The following is a 14,270-nucleotide window of genomic DNA, read 5'->3' on the forward strand; positions in this document are numbered from 1 at the left end:
GGCAGACTAATCCAGTCCAAACAGAGCACAGTAAAATCTTGACTTCTGCAAGATAGTGCCTCAACTTGAGAATGCAGAGCACACTGGTAAAGATGATTTGCAAGGCAGTGGAAAGGGAAAAATTAAGTGTAAAAATATCTTAAGCTCAAAGCTGCTTCTAATTACTACATATTACGTGTGCCTGATAGAAAAATAAGTTTAGCCTTTATCTTTACCCACAATACAGTAGTAAACTCTACTGCAAGAGTTCCTGCTTGAGTAAAACCTAGACTTCAATTTTAATCACCAAAATAAAACAACATAAGAAATTCAGAGCAAACTTTGCTACAAGGAGATCTTTAATCTTTATGCAGCTGAACAAAGTTCTCATTAAACCAACTGGCTCATTACAGCACAGACCACAAACGTCTCAATCTACACAGAACTCAATTTCAAACAGATAAAGCTGCAAGCACTTTTTAGCCTGGTTTGGCTCTGTTTAAAAGCACCAAGGGACTCTAAAGCAAAGCCAGACATCATACAGATTACATGCAGGTAACAACTAATATTGCATCTTTCTAAGCTAGTAAAAGCAAAAGGATTTGTGACAAACAAGATGTTTTAAAATTATTACCAGAGTAAAAAAAACTCTCCTGAAGTAGCAGCATCAGCAGGAACAGCTAGTGAGGACAGATTCTAGACAACAATAGGTCTTATATGAAATCTAGGGCTAAAACTTAAATTCATTCCCTTTCATACAAGGTATAGACAAACCTGAAGTACAGACAACTGGTATAAATAAAAAAGCAAAAATACATTTCTTGGTCCAAAGATAATCTGGCAGCATCAATCCAACCAACAAGCAGAAAAGGGGGGATAAGAACAAAACCAAACAAACCAAAAAAGGCCAGTAAAACTCTAACATGAGGCATCTCAAGTTGAGGCCCACTTTGGTGGCTATGAGGGCTAGCAATTTTGCTTAAAATTATGCCCACGCCCTATTAAAATCTCCCAAAAAAGTATACTGCAACAGCAAAAAGTATAAGCACCTGACTTTCAAACAAATGTAATTTAACATCTGCTATTCTTACTAAATAGGTACTATAAATATCCAAAGGAACATAGGAAAAAAAATACGTTTCTACTGCTAACTCTGTGACACTTTGTTACACACACGTACAATATAAGAAAAATCTTGGCTTTATTAGTTTTCAAATCCAAAGAAAAGAATTTGGAAGTCTGAACTGAGACTATTTACTTAACATTAAAATTTCCTAGGTTAGCTAATTCCTCTACCTTTCAAATACAGACATTCAACTATTATATGCTAGCCAAACAGTCTATTACATGCTGACGAGACTCGTGGCAAGCCATTACTACTTTTGTAAGCTTCAGCTTTTCAGGGATACCAGTATTTGCTAAAACCATTTAATGAAAGTTCTCTTAAGAACCAAAACCCCAAAATAATTTAATTTTATTAGTAGTAACTGCAGTGGCCCAGTAAGAGTAAATTATGCTCTGTGCATTGCAATACATAAAAGATTTGTGGTTTATAGAATATACTTTAAGACACAAAAGTTTCAGTGGCATTTTTATAGTAGTCTTTTTTTCCCCCCAGTAACATAATTTTACTTAAAAATTGCTGCTATATAAGCAACTACAAATAAACCTCCCATGTCTAGTAAATAGATTAGAACAGTAGGTCAGATCCAATTTCAACTGAGATCTAGATGATAGTTATTTTAAATTGTGGAAAGCATGACCAACTCAGTACAGAATTTACCTAGAACAGTATTTATAATTTATTTTACTATTTGGAAAGATAGTAAACTTCCATTGGTTCTGGCTCTGTGTATCTTAGGCCCCAAATCTGGTTAAGGACTCATTGGCTACAAGGATTTTTATTAGAAGAGCATAATTTGTTAGAGCAGATTTCTTAGAGAGACTTCTTTCTTCAAGGACATCCTGTTGCAGAAGATGTCTCAAATCTTAGGTAGAATTTGCAATTACAATAGAATGGCTGCAAAAGCCACGAATGGTGCTATTAACTCAGATCATCTCACCAGTATTCATCTGTGCAAGCCACTGGCCATGGTTTGTAGTGTCTCACATACAGCATATACTCTGTCAGCTTAGAACAATGAAGGGAAATTGTCTTTTCAAAACTCAAACAAGAATTATCTAAACAGCTTTTAAATTGACTCTTAAAATATGGGTTTGTTGTATTGTTGTTTGTTTTTATTTTAATTTTCTGATGTTCAGGGATGTACAAGGAGAGATGGATTGATAATATAATACAGTTGTTGTAACATCCAGGCAAATAATCAAGAAGCTCACCAGAAGGAGAGCTTTGGGTGTTTGCTGGCAAAACAGATACTTGAAAGCAGCTGAGGCAGATTTGACTGGTGGCAGTAAAGACAGACTACAGAAGAGGAGGAAAAAAAAAAACAGAAAAAAGAAAGAAATCAGCCAGCCAGACAGAAGGATGCAAATGGAGCTAAAGGTCTGGAAAAGGAAATGGATTCATAACAAGGAGAAAATATGTGAGGAAAACTACAGAGAAAAGACTGGTTGCAAACAAAACTGGACAACAGCAGTAAAATAGCATAGGCACACACTGTGAGTACGTCACAGTAAACAGAAGTACACCAGGTTGGAGACCCAAAACATCAGAAAAGCACAGCTGGAAGTACAGGACCTGTTCACACCAGGAGGATTTTTGAAGTGACTAACACAAAGCACACAGGCAAGAAAAGAGATTGAAAAACATCAAGAACCAGGCAGGTGACATCTTTGCAAAAATCTAGGGGTTAATATGAAAAAAAAAGTTGAACGCTTATTTAGGCATCAGACTGTCCCACCACTGCCAGAGATTTGGCAACAGATTAGGTTGCACTCTGAGTGCTGGAGTGGTTTAATTTGAGATAGCAACAAGGTAACATACAAAGTCTGACTTTCTTCCTCCAACAGAACTCATGGCAACCAGAGATCCTATTGTGCTTTGTTGTTACATAATTGTTAAAGAAATGCTTTCCGACGCCCTGTGAGAGGGGGTACTATCTCGAAAGCTCAAAGGGATTGTTCATTTGATCACTAAGCACAGTGTTATTCTAGCCACTCACATTCACAGAATGCCTCTATTCTTATGTTCCCCTGAGAGGCAAGATCATCTGAGATACGTCTGCTATCACATACAAAGGTTGAGGTAGAACTGCTGGCAGGACATTAAGTGAAGAATTTCCACAGATCTGGATTTCCTTTTCTTGATTTTCAGAGAACAGTTGGATTTGATCACCACCAGCCTAATTTAGAAGGTGTATAAGCAAACCCTTACTTGAGGATTTCAAACTTGAGAGCTTGTGCATTGAATAGTAAAGCAGATTGAAGAAACACAAAATAAATGTAGAATTGTATCTATCCCCAGATCTACCTCTCTCCCCCCAGTCACAGGCAGAAACCTGCAAGTGCGTTTAATCTAAGGCACTTGGTACAAGCAGATACCAACACACCAAACAAAAAACCCAAACCCCAAACACTGTTCCTAACCACAGGCAAAGCCCCCTACACTCAGCCCCTGAACACTAGGTTAAAATGCTGCACACAAAGATAACGTAAGTAGCAAAGAACAAACCCCAGACAAAGCCAATACACTCGTGCTGCTCTATCCTACCACCTCCCAAGATAGTAAGGTTTTATTTCTGACCTCTTTATTTTACAAGATTCCATTCAAGCCACTAAGATAGCCTTGTGATTCACTTTAATGATTCTTGAATTTGTTTCTTTGGAATATTAAGTCACTTACCAGTAACCTCAAAAACTAAATGCCCAGCCTCTCACCCATACATACACTGATAAAAAGACAAAAAAAAAAAAAAAAGAAAAAGACTAACCACCAACCAAAAACCACCTCCACCACCTTAGCACAAGCAGCTTATAAGCAAGAACTTGAATTAGTAATTAGTGCTGTGTATTAAAACGTACAGAAGACTGAGGCACTTTCCCAGCTCATGCTTCAGAGCAACAAGGAAATCGCCTATCCCTCTGCGCTGTGAGCGCATCACTGCCCTCCAAATCAACAAACCAGCCTAGACCCCACTAGGAATTAAAGAGATAAATCCAGAGTGCATGAAAGGACATAAGTATGCTTTATTAAATGCCTCATCCTAATCTGAGCTATACTTCTCCCCCTCTACACCCTTCTGTGGAAAAGATAGCTAACTTGCATGGTTCCTTATTTTGGTGTAAATCATTTCCTTAAAATAAACGCACTATTGTAACCATAACATTTTAAGGAGGTCTGAAGGATTCTAAAAACCTACACTTCATGCAAATAAATTGCCATTTTCAGAAATGATGTGACCTCATGTAAAGTTCAGCCACCAAGAAACGTCAGGATATTTCACCTAGCTGAAAATCTCATTATTTTGCACTGATATTTCTTTTAACATTAGCATTAAATACCTTTCCAACATTCTGAGAACCTCCATAAACAATCCCCTATTTATTCTCTACTTAAAAACAGCAAATAAGACACCTTAATAAAGGTGCAAATATTTGTGTAGTTCCTCTAATAAAATGTTAGAGAGGTCATATTTTTATTTAAATCAGAATATTCATCTTATGAATCTGGCCCTTAAAACACAAGTCTAAGTTGCAGTGCTGCATCCCAACTATGTCAACATAAGCAGACTTAATATAGATGGTATAGAAAACACTACATTTAAATAGCTCTCTACACCCAACTAGCTTATATGGAACCTCCTACAAGAGCATTATTATGATACTCTGAAAAAACAGTGATTTGACTAGAAAACCCAGATATTTGGACATTTCAGTAGTGATTTATTACTGAGAGGTCAGAAGTCATGACAACTAGCCGAAGAAGTGTGCAATATTGAGTACCATGCTGTGCTCTTGAGGGGCAGCTCTTCATGCTATTTCCTATTTTGTTTTTATTCGACTCTTGAAGGTAATTTGCAAGACCATTCGGACTCAGAAATCCTATAATAGGTATCTTAATTTTAGGTAGAGCTAAAAAGGATCCTTTCTACACAAGAACCAAGAAAATAAGCTGGGAAAGCTCTCACATTTTCACTGCAGGAGACCTCTATTTTATCAACACATATTAAATAAAAAGTGGGTGGGAAAAGTGTAACTCAGAATCTGAAAAGATATGCTTTACCCCTTGTAATTACTCAGAATTGAAAGAAAAAACTACAAGTCAATATAAAGCATTATTGAGAAGGGCTGGAAAGAGAAATAATTTAAATGTTTGCCTTCAGAGAACAGTCACCAGCACAGCTGTATTGGTACAGGTATGACATGGCAGCTGTACCTCTGGCTAGAGCAGAAATGACAATGACATTTAAGCAGATTAAGTGTGCTGTTGGGATTCTGCTACTGAGATTTTCCCAAGCAGAACAGGATTTATCATGAAACTGCAAATTCCTCTAGTTTTTGCAGATGAAATGCATTCTTGTTCTACATATGAGAGAGGAACAAACTGTTTGGTTTTCATTTGAGGGTTTTTTATTTCAGCATGAAACAAATTTGCTTTCGCATCTTTGTTTCAAAATAGACAATTCCAATACAAAGCAGTAAAATTATTTCAAGAATTTGTGGCAAATAAGCTGAAATACATATACTTTCAGAATTTATACTTAATACAGAGTAGTGGGTTCAGCCTGAAATTAGGCTTCCTGTATAACTGTTATCCACACCATTTCGTCCTATTTTGTACTAGATTTCCTGTGTCAACAAATGCAGAAGGAACATACCACAGCAATAACATCTGGAAATCAAACAAGAAGGTCTCCTGGTAATTTTAAGGATGGTCAGTTTATACACAAGTTTGAACATGACACAAAACAAAGAACAATCTGAAAGTAAAAGGTAACAGAATAATGCTACTAATGGGGCACCATTCTGCTCATGCTATAAGCTTACCTAAAAAATGAAACAGTGGAACATTTTAGATCTGATGAACAGGTGAGAAACCAGGAGGAGACAAAAACTTGTCATGTCTAGAACTAATGCTGTCCTAAAAGGCTTTGTAAAGAATTCAGTCTATGCATAACAGCATCAGAAGTACATTTAAAACTCAGGCTTTGGTACAAGAATAAAATTCCCCACTTGTCCCATTTGACTTTGGGTTGCAAGACACCTGCATCAAGAAAATCTTTCTGCCTGAAGCTGCCTGAGTGGTGTGCAGAATGCCTGATGTGAAAGATGACTTCCTCTAGTCTGCTGGCTGAGCTGAAGACTTCAGGTAGCATGGATCTATGACCAGCATCTTCCTTGGTAGGAGCTTAGGAATAAACACCACATAGCTCTGTCGAAATCAGTAGAAGTACTGTACCAAAAAAGCAGGCAGCCTTGTGAAGGCAAATCAAAGCAAACAGTCACCACATCCTAATAAACACTCTGGGAAGCCTACTTCAAAGAAGAAATAGTTTGTCAAGTGATAAGCATCTGTCTTGGAAACATCAATATTTTTATTTTGCCTCCACTGAGTTCTGTGAAACTACATCTATTTATTGTGACATTGCACAGTGGCTTAGTTAGGTGCTCAAAAACTATCATTTCTGTTTCATGAACATACTGAATCACTTTTCCACAAGCAAAAGTTAAAAGAAAGTCCTATTACAGATCTTTAAGAACATAAATGAGAACTCCTGTGAATTTCTTTTATCTGTAGCCCGTTTCTAATGAAGTCACTTGAGATAAACACAGATTCAGAAACACCTTGGTAACAACTCCATACACATGTTCGTTTAAATAAGTGACTTTAGTCTTTAAAATGCTGATTCCTTCTGCAATCATTCTTGTCAGCACTAGCAGGAACACTGTCTTCCACAGTTAATGTTACCCAGAGCAGGATGCTACAGCAAGAAAGATAAAAAAAGTTTAAAAAAACCACAATGGATGACAGCTATTAGAAATCACTCACACTAAATTTAAAGTTCCTGTTCTGATGGAGATACTTCGTATCCAGTATAAAAATGGTTCCTTCTAATTAAATGGGAATATTAAAAGGCCTAGAAAAAGCCAAGCTTTTCAGTGGCAACACGGAAGGAAAGCATAGGGAAAGCTCTAGAGTGGGAGCCTGGTCTGAACAGCACTGAAAATAAAGAGCAGCATTATCTTGGCTGTTCTCTGCTCCTCGCAAGGCTTTCAAGCGAGTGCAGTCTTGTCACCACCAGGATGTTTCTGTCCAAGTACCAGTGTGTACACATCAGTAAATACTAGTCCTTTTCACTTCTATTTTCCTCATCAAAAATAGATACCTCATGTGTGAATTTCTGCTCTGTGCCTCCTTGTCAGCACTTAAAGGGACACTGTTAACACCCATCATACGAACCATTGCACAAGTGCTGTCAAGCTATGTATTTGGAGGAGTTCAGCCAAACCACAGTCAGCCTTCTTGAACAACACTTAACAGAAAGCCATAGTTTCAAGTATGGGTTGAACTTGCTGCTTGACATGGTACAGGAGACCTGGAGTTTCACAGAACTCCAGGATAGAGAGTGTCAAGGGGAGGCCAAATTTGCAAGTCCTGCAAATTTTCATTCATTCTTACAAAAGCTCTACATGCCTTCTGGTTTTCACTCTTACCCAGCATTAATTTCCAGTCTTGCAGACATGGTTACAAACATCCTGCATTAGGCTGAAGGACAATTCAGATTAATTTAGAATAGAAATACAAGTATTTTGTCAGGGTCAGCACCAAAACAGTTTATGTGTTTTTTACAACATGTTATTCTCTACTCTGATAATTCTTTCATGGTGACCTTATTGCAGTTCGGATCCCCCTTCCAGAGCAACTCCTATCACATACCAAGTCTGCTGTCTTCACAGAACAACTGCTACTGGACAAGGGTATGCAGCTATAATGCCCTTCTTGCCACCCTGTCACACTCTTCAGGCAACAACTTGAACCTTCAAGAAAATCCACTGCTCTTTTCATACTCCATCCTACCACTTTGGTACTGGAAGGACAGGTTGGTGGATATCTTTTTTGTATTATTATTTTTAAGCTCAACTCACTATCTTTATAGTTTCCACCAAAGTCAATACAGCTAATTACAATACTGCAATGAACTAGTCTTAGATAGGGGCATAAGTGGGAAGTAACAATAAGAAATCCAAGCCAGAATTTCTTGCCCATCTGATCCTGACAAGGAATTGAAATTTTGCCTGATTGACAGCACACTGATTGGGAAGCACCAACTCAATACTGACCGACTCTGTTTATGAGGGCAAGATGTTTAGTTCTCTATCCTCTTTTGCCCCTGGTTTCTATCTTCTGCACTGAGATAAGAAAAAAAAAAAAACCCACAACTTCTTCAGGACATCTTTCATGACATGTTCTGTAAGGAGTCCAGTCATGCAATTGAAGGTAATTGCAGGGGCATATACAGGATAAGTGAAGTGCCCCTTTTTAACAGGTTAACTGACCACTGAGGAGAACCCATTATTTCTATGCAATTCTTGCAATAGGACATTATATTCTGGCTCAAATTAGGTATTATGGATTTGATCCCAGAATTAGCAATGAAACTCTAACTCTTATTATGCAGGAAGCCAAAGTAGGTGGTTTTCATTTTTTTTTTATTTTGTTTTAAGGCTGAAAGAGATGAGCAATCTCAACTGGTGTTCCTGTTTCTCCTAATAGATTGCAGAAAATCTCATTCTGGTTCTCTTCTAGTCATTGCACTAAAAACTGAGTCACATAGTAATTAAACTTTAATGACAGCATCTGTTTCAGCTAACACAACAGAAGAGTGGTAGGCTCACAGAAAACTCTTCTGCTTGTTATTTCTTTAAGAGCATTTATTCAGCCTCAACAGCACTGGAAATGGGACAACAGCAACATCCCAGCTACTTTCTGCAAAATAAAGATCTTTCACAAGCACTTTTAATTCATTTACAGATAGAATCCTGCCTTAACCAAACTGAATGGTACATAAGGTCAGTGACAAAGAACACTAAGGACACTGTTTCTTGTATGCTAACAGAATACTCCCTTGGGCTGCAGCCTGCTAATGGACAATGACACAGAATGCACTAAGAGTAACTTGTTTTCATGGCTAACTAATTAGTCAAAGGCTTCATATAACCACCCAACAACATGTGACATTAGACTACCCTTAGCCATCCTCACTTTTACAATCAGCCACAATGTGTGCTCTCGATAACAACAGGATGTTAAATGCCTATTGTGCTTCCCCCCATCTCGCATACAGACTCACTCTTACTGAATAAACAAGAGGGGGTAAAAAAAAAAAAGAAAAAACCAACAAAAACGCAGCAGATTCCATACACTGTATAGCAAACATTAAAATAATGAATAAATAACAATTTATTATACTTTTACTGTGCTCATTAATTACAGCAAGCACAGCCCAACAACCCTGAACTGCTAAAACCACATCAGGAATCACCATTTCAGGTCCACACCTATGCTAACAAATATAATTACAACTCCAGTACCTGTGAAAGAAGAAAAACCCAAACCTCTGGTAGGCATGTGGTATATGAAAACCAAACAAAACCCCAAAACAAACCAGAAAAATTATACCAGAGGAAACTTGAAGAGCTCCTAAGTGCTTGTGCACTAGTTTTATGCCAAACTTCAGCACCATGCTAAATGCAATCTTCCAGGTTTTTGTTAGAGCAGTACATTAATTACAAAGGCACATTAACTAGTTAGAAGTCCAAGAGCTACTGTTTAAAGCATCAGATGGCTGCCATAAAAGCATAAAAAGCTTGAATGTTACTGTTAAAAGAAAAAACATAGCAAGCCATAACCAAACAAACCACAGAGTTAACATAAAAAGTGCAAACATCCATACTTTAGAAACAGCTTCAGATCCTAAAATAACAAAAGGTCTCCCCACTTGGCCAACTGCTGCCTCTAAAATCCTGTGGATTTCATTCCACCACAGCAGGTGTCTAGTACTTGCTTCTCTTGTCCATGTGTAAACTACACACAGATTGCAAAAAGTGTTTTATGCTATATAAACTTGTGCAAGAACAACTTTAGGTGGGCATTAAAAAAAAAACACCAAAAAGAGAAAGCTGTGAGTTGTACCTCAGACCTAACAACCATACAAAAGATACCAACCATGTTTTTTTATTAAAATGCAAATCTGTTCTTTCCATCTCAGAAAATTGTAATTTTGATAAACCTAGAGTGTCTGGATGGAGGCAGACGGGCCAAGTATGCCAACAAATCAGGCAAAGGAAAGACATAGTGAAGGAAAGTAGAAATATGTGGAGAGCTGGAATAACAGAATCATGACTTAGCTTACAATGAAAAACTACAGGAAACTAAATTCTCCCATTTACCTCTCATGCAAGAGGAAATAACTGCACCATGGTAATAACATCTATTTTAGGACAATTTGCTGTCTCAGATTGATTTTTTTCCTGTAAGTTAGCCATTACTTTGCATTAAAGTCACATCTTGTCTCCTACAATTGATTGTGTTTACAAAGAGAAAAGCTTTCCAGTAAGATGTCCACTGAACTACAGTAACCCTCAGCTTTTATCAAGCTCCTGACAGGACCTTATCACCTCCTTATCAAGCCATGGCACAGCCAAGAGCTTCTAAATACCTTTCAGCTCCTCCTTTTGTATTCTGCCCACCTCCCTCTTTAAAAAGAGCAATCACAAACCAAAAATTTATACAAGAGAGTGAAATCCATGCAGATAACACAATCTTACACATTCCCACCTTACACTCTGTACAACCACTTGTTAATTTGTAAGAGACTTACAATGTCCATTATTTCAGGAGAGTGGGCTTTATATACAATCATTAAATCCTCAACAAAAACATTCTCTAAACTAGTATCTGATATACAGCATCCAAAAATTCCTAGGTGTGGAAGCAGCCAAACTGCAGGCAACTGCAGTCCTACAATGTTAAACAAGGCCAGTGGTGAGGGTGACTACATCAGTCAAACTGTTTGAGATGGAAATCCAGTGGAGAGAGAAGATCTTCAACCTGCGCCAGGTTATACAACTACCCACAGGACCTTGTGTGTAGGGAATAGTAGGAGGCATCAGCACAAGCAATGACTCAGGCTCTGACAGGGGCATCATGGAATTGTGCTGAATGTACAGCTCCTAGCTATACCTCTGAGCTCTGCATACAGAAAGATACCTCAGGATGTAACCAGTACAGCAAGTAGGAGTGTCAGAATGACAGGTGGTGCTGCATTCAGCATCACTCTGCCATGTTTGGAACAAAACTTACCTCTTGCCTATGCGAACAGAAAAAGCCCACCTCTACAATTCTTTCATTTCAAAGGAAAAAGGTTTTGTCTAATCTTTCTTATAAAAAAAGCAAACCAGACAAAGCCACCAAACACAAACACCACCACCACACCCCAACCTACAGTACAACTCCAGCCACACACCACAGATCACAAGAAAGCCCTGAGCCATGAAGAATCATAGTCACATCTACAGAGATAATTTTACACTTGATTAACTAGATAGAAATGAAACTTAACTGCTGGAGAAGACCAAGACTTAAATGTATCTTGAAAACTTACTACACTGATTTTTTTTTCCTTGCTATCTGAAAGGGGAATACACATACTACAGTTCCCCTTCAGGAAGTTTTTCCTCACTTGTAATTTTATGCTACTTCAACTCTACAGTGAAAGAAAAGATATCGATAAAAACCTCCTTTTGCCCTTTTCCAAGTTAGTGCAATAAGGGATTGCATCAAAGGTAGGTCCAATCCTCCCAACACTCAATGACAGACAGTTTGCCCCCACTGCTTTTGCTTTACAGTTGTACATTGTCAATGGATCTAATAAACTTCTGAATGTAATTTCTGGAATTAAGGCCAGAAGACGCCTCCTGATTCCTTTCTTTAATCACACAGTACTCTGCTCCACAATTTTCTTCTCTCTTGGACCGAGATGCCATTCATGCTCCTTTTCTGACTACATACTGGCTGCAAGAGAGACCATGTTGACTACGTGCAAGTTCAACAGAAGTTTGCAGCAAGCAAGACCTTCTAGTTCCACATCACAGATGCATATTCAGTATATGTCAGACAACAGAACTCTGTTGGGTGTCACAAGAAAATCCTTTCAAAGGACAAACAAAACTAACTCTTGTTAATTCAGATTCCATAGTTATTCATAGTCATACCATTAGTATACAGACTAGATTTCTTTTCTCTCCCACATCCTTACCCTTCTGCTCCATTTCTCCGCTCTATCCTCTTGTACAAAAAGTTCATGGCCTTTGACAATTAGCTCTCTGAAGCACAAGACATACCTGGCTTGTCTGTTTTGTAAAGCAGCTGGTACAACATGGCTTCATTGTTGGTATGGACATTGCAGCTATACTCCAGTGTAAAAATAAAAGAGAAACAAAAACAACAAAAAACCACCTCCACAATGTAATTCCCAAATCCAACTCATATGAAGAAAGACAAGGTATTCACATTCACTCACATGTGGCCCTCCACAGGGGTGGATCAATCCTTGTTTGTATCTACAAATAAATGTTATTTAGTCTAGCAGACTTGAAGAGATATCCACACTTGGTTGCTTTGCATCACAACGTCAAGAATCATGTGCTTGCCTCCAAAACTGTACCCAACTGACAAGGACTGCAGGAACCACACTTTCTGTGAAAACAAGCCTTCCCCAAGTGAAAAATATAAACAGCACAGCTCCCTCATATCTTCTGTTAAGCAACATCTAACAGTACTATCTACTCCATGCTGTCACCAGGACAAATGTCTCCTTTCCATGAAAAATTGTTGTCACCTGGTCCAAGACAACACTGACCTTGGAGAGTGGGGAGACACTGAGCAAACCAAGAAATGTATCTCATTTGCTAAAGAGCCTTTGACCTGGCAGCCCAGGCACTGTGGTGGCTGACAGGGACTGGCAGCTGCTGCCACCGGGTGGCTCAGCGAGGAGGGACAGGCAGTGCTTTCCGGGGGGACCTGGGTCTTACAAACACCCGCTGCACCCCCACGCACCCGGGCAGAAAAGGCAGGCAGCAGGCAAGGCGTGCTGCCCCTCCTCTGAAAGGGACTTGGTGGCATCAGGCATTGTCTTCACTGCTGTCTGTGCATAGTCCAAAGAAAGGAGGGGAAAGAGAGCTTTGTGAAAAAATAATTAAGGCACAGAGGATGGGAATCTATGTGAAAAGGGAAGGCTGTGCTGCACCTATTCAAAGAGACTGAAGGCTGCTTAAAATTCCTTAGAAGAGGGATTCTAGTCAAAGCTGAAGCTATAAATTAACCAGCTCCTGGTGCATACTTGACAATTATAATTAGCATCACTGGGGAAAAAGATAAATGAGGGATAGCTTGAATTAGGTTAAGCCAGAGAGAGTAAGTAAGCAGGGTCTGTAACCTAATCACTGAAGTCACAGGACAACAAATAACTCACCTAGGTAAAATGATTACCAAGCTCTTACTTTATCCCCTATAAGATGGATTTAAACATCCTGCAGTTCTAGGCAATTTCTTAGGGAAAGGCAGATTTACACAACTGTGTCATTCTCAGACATGTAAAACTTGTATCTGCCAAAATGTTCTGGAGTTTTACACTAAACTGGTTTCATTTTTGCCTTCAGCCAACGTTCATTTCCTTACTTGACCAGGGTGAAAAAGAAGATGACAGATTCCATTTGCAACATAACTCCTCTTTGTTGGAAATACTTTTATGTTTGGTTTTAGCTTTACGCTTCTGGGGCTCTTTTTGTTTGTTTAACTTGGATTTAATGTTAAAAATAAAAAACTCCATCATATTTACTACTTCACAAGTGAAAAAGGGTTGATATAAGACACTATAGCCTGACTGGGTTTGGAGTCAAAAAATCCTCCTCCTTGTGGTACCGAGTTACCAAATGTAAATCTTTGGCTTATCTTAGCTAAGCAGTTCAGTTCAGATTTGGACATGGAAATATTTAGCAATTTGTTAGTTAATCATCAGCTTTCAAGAACACCTAGTACACTGCAGGTTGTCCTCCTTAACTTCAGTAAAAGAATTTGTAGTGAGAGTATGGATTGCTGGGTGGTGAATTGAAGCCTACCAACAGTGAACTTCATGGGTGTTAATTTCACAATCCCCATACAGACCACAGGCTTCACTAACTCCTCGTTTAGTTCACTGGTAGAGGGGCTAATGATCAAACTGAAGAGAAGGTTCAGAAGCCAGATTCTGCTGGTAGGAAAAGGCAGATGGAGGTCTCCTTGCTTTGCTGTCTCCATACTTCTGACAAAGAAAACCTGACATCTGAACTGA

The sequence above is a fragment of the Indicator indicator genome, chromosome 6, assembly GCF_027791375.1.
Source record: "Indicator indicator isolate 239-I01 chromosome 6, UM_Iind_1.1, whole genome shotgun sequence".
NCBI classification, from domain to species: domain Eukaryota; kingdom Metazoa; phylum Chordata; class Aves; order Piciformes; family Indicatoridae; genus Indicator; species Indicator indicator.